The sequence below is a fragment of the Ailuropoda melanoleuca genome, unplaced genomic scaffold (genome assembly GCF_002007445.2).
Source record: "Ailuropoda melanoleuca isolate Jingjing unplaced genomic scaffold, ASM200744v2 unplaced-scaffold2143, whole genome shotgun sequence".
Lineage (NCBI taxonomy): Eukaryota > Metazoa > Chordata > Mammalia > Carnivora > Ursidae > Ailuropoda > Ailuropoda melanoleuca.
The window spans coordinates 381-3,597 of record NW_023190982.1 but is presented as its reverse complement, the minus strand read 5'-3'; the positions used below and the strand labels follow the sequence as shown (position 1 = coordinate 3,597).

Here is a 3,217-nt window from a genome sequence, read left to right as displayed (position 1 = left end):
ATGTTTTTCCTTTTCTAGGGCTAATTCCACGAGATTTACTTGTATGAAAAAAGGAAGAGCTCTTCATTTTACGGACATGGGGAGGAAACCTACAAATGAAGACAATATATTGATTTTTATTTTTGTAAACAGGTTATGAAGCAGCATGAGATTTAATGTCTCCATTAGAACTGAACCATTTCCTTTTACTTTGTCGCACTGCCCTAGTAACCACCTGTTAATCAGATTACTTTGTAGATCTNACAGTGAGGGGTCGCTGTCTGCCCATGGAAAGAGGCCAGTTTGCAGTAACCTTCCTGAGGTATTACCCATTTCTGTGAGTGGAGATTTTTTATTTAACGGTCAGTATTTTGTCCTTGGTCTTAATCTGTGATGACCTTATCCCGAACCTGAATATCTGTTGAGAAAATTTAATACGGATCTGGCTTCTGAGATAGACCATTATAAGGACAAAGATATTTTAAAAAATTCTTTTGCTCTTCTAATGTTAATAGTCTTGTAAATCTCAAATGTTTTTCCTTTTCTAGGGCTAATTCCATGAGATTTACTTGTATGAAAAAAGGAAGAGCTCATCATTTTACTGACATGGGGAGGAAACCTACAAATGAAGACAATATATTGATTTTTATTTTTGTAAACAGGTTATGAAGCAGCATGAGATTTAATGTCTCCATTAGAACTGAACCATTTCCTTTTACTTTGTCGCACTGCCCTAGTAACAACCTGTTAATCAGATTACTTTGTAGATCTAGTTCTATTTTAAATACAGAAATGCATAGAAAACAATCTATTTTTTATGGAGAAGTCTTTGTTTTCAGTTAACCAGACTTGTAATCAGATCATTCTAAACGCTTTACCTTTGGTCACCTGTTTATATTTAAAATGCGTGATTGTAATTATAGCTGAGCGAAACTTTACAGAGTATTGTGGGAAAATCCTTAGGATGTTTTTGGAGAGATGACACGGTGTGTCAGTATCACAGAATAAGTACAAATCATGTTGGCTTTTTGTAGAGTACTAAGTATTCCTGGGTTAATGGTGAGCAAGATGGAGAGGCTGTGCCTATTATTAGGGTGAGAAAAGTATGAAGTGCCAAAATGATCAGTGATTACTGAATCATGCAATATTTGGTCCTAATGTAATTGTAATTTGAAAGGATGCTCAGCATGGAAAATGTAGAATACTGAAAATGAAGAGAGCACAGCATAATTATGGGTCATGGGGAAAGATCAGGGAGTTTAAACTAGGCTAACATTGCACAGAATGGATTTAGTGTAGACTGTAATAGCATCTGATCTAACCAAGATGTTTGGGCCCCGTGCATGATCATTTTCCCTAAATAGCTGCATGAATAAGTTGTTCTAAGCCCATACTTGCGTGTCAGTCAAAATAATAGTATTTTTGTCAGCTTATCATAATGAACTGTCCTTTTCCCTAAAATGTTTTCCTGCTTTAGTGAAAATTCAATTTTGGACCCGTGCAGCTCAGAAGAGATTCATGAGACTGACAGGCATGTTGGGTTATTGGGCGGGAGACCGCGTGAATTTGCTCAAATGTTAAAATGTGTACAAAAAGCACATTGGAAAAAGTTTATTGCAGCCAAACTTAAAATATGAGATGTTAATGCCACCACATAGAGATTAAGTATTCTGCGTCCCTGCATACTATTAAATTATAGGTGCAAGGAATTGCAGTGACCATACACATCACCTAAAAATGTAGGAAAATGAACTGCAAGTTTTCTGCAGGAAATCTAAACCAGTCTTTTGGTAGGAAGTGTGAGGTATCTAAACTAAGACCAGGGTGTGGTCCTTTTAATGAGGCATTAAGGCTTGTTGAAATCCAGCAATGGGAAAAGCCACTTGGCATAATGGTATCTTGATGTTACCAGAAGAAGTGAAGGTATTGCTGTAGACAGTCACTCAGAGAAACATGAAGACCGGTGGTTTGTGTATGACGTGCAGCGACTTAGCAAGATGTTAGTTACGGAAATTGTGATTCCTCAACACTATAAACTCCCAAGTTAAAGTGGCTTTGGATTAGTGACGTTCTTAGTTGCATTTATTGTTCAAAAAACAAACATGCGTGCATCTGTATGTAGTAACCAGTGTTTCTGTAAGATCGTTTTCGATCCCAAGGTCTTAAGTGCCTAGTTACCTCGGGTACCTACTTGGCACTTGTTTGCACAGTAAATGTTAGGTGGACAATGATAAAAGTGAGGTCTGCACAAAATTTTCAGGGAAAAGTGTCTACCCTTTTGTCAAAGCTGGTAAACATAAGTTCAAAACAAGTTATGAAATAAAATTTGCTTTGGAGCACTCTGACCTCTTTTCCTTCAGTTCTGTTTTTGCTCCCTTCTCTCGCAGTTGATCTGGTAATGTCACATTTCTTTATTTGATATAATCCAAATCAAGTTAATGTGTTTATGTATTGCACTCTACTGAGGAGGTCAGAGGTAAAACAGTTCTTATGTCCTCTGTTAACAGTGGTACAAAATGGGGGCGCCTGGGTGGCTCAGTTGTTAAGCCTCTGCCTTTGGCTTAGGGCATGATTCCAGGGTCCTGGGATCGAACCCCACATCGGGCTCCCCGCTCTGCTGGGAGTCTGCTTCTTCCTTTCCCACTTCCCCTGCTTGTGTTTCCTCTCTCACTGGCTGTCTCCCTCTGTCAAATAAATAAAATCTTAAAAAAAAAATAATAGTACAAAATGACAAAAATCAAAGGCAAGTTATAAAGTACTGTGGGAGAGCAAAATATTATCTGAGGAAACTGAACAAGTAGATTTGAATCAAAACCAACTTGGATGTGAGAAATATAATTTTTGAGGCATAAATACTTTAAGCAAAGACTGCTCCAGAACCTTAGAGTGATGAATTGGTAACTTGGGTATCAGTCNAATGGGGGCGCCTGGGTGGCTCAGTTGTTAAGCCTCTGCCTTTGGCTTAGGGCATGATTCCAGGGTCCTGGGATCGAACCCCACATCGGGCTCCCCGCTCTGCTGGGAGTCTGCTTCTTCCTTTCCCACTTCCCCTGCTTGTGTTTCCTCTCTCACTGGCTGTCTCCCTCTGTCAAATAAATAAAATCTTAAAAAAAAAATAATAGTACAAAATGACAAAAATCAAAGGCAAGTTATAAAGTACTGTGGGAGAGCAAAATATTATCTGAGGAAACTGAACAAGTAGATTTGAATCAAAACCAACTTGGATGTGAGAAATATA

The 3,217-nt window shown here is 38.3% G+C and overlaps 1 long non-coding RNA gene and 1 other non-coding gene across 2 annotated transcripts; both read left to right on the top strand.

Annotated features, from left to right (window-relative positions):
• Nucleotides 1-245: 245 nt before the first annotated feature.
• On the top strand, nt 246-2,318 carry LOC105235138. Its single transcript, XR_004622780.1, has 2 exons — nt 246-316; nt 528-2,318. It is a non-coding gene; the product is annotated as an uncharacterized LOC105235138 (long non-coding RNA).
• On the top strand, nt 365-435 carry LOC117797999. Its single transcript, XR_004622781.1, has one exon. It is a non-coding gene; the product is annotated as a small nucleolar RNA SNORD50 (small nucleolar RNA).
• Nucleotides 2,319-3,217: the final 899 nt, after the last annotated feature.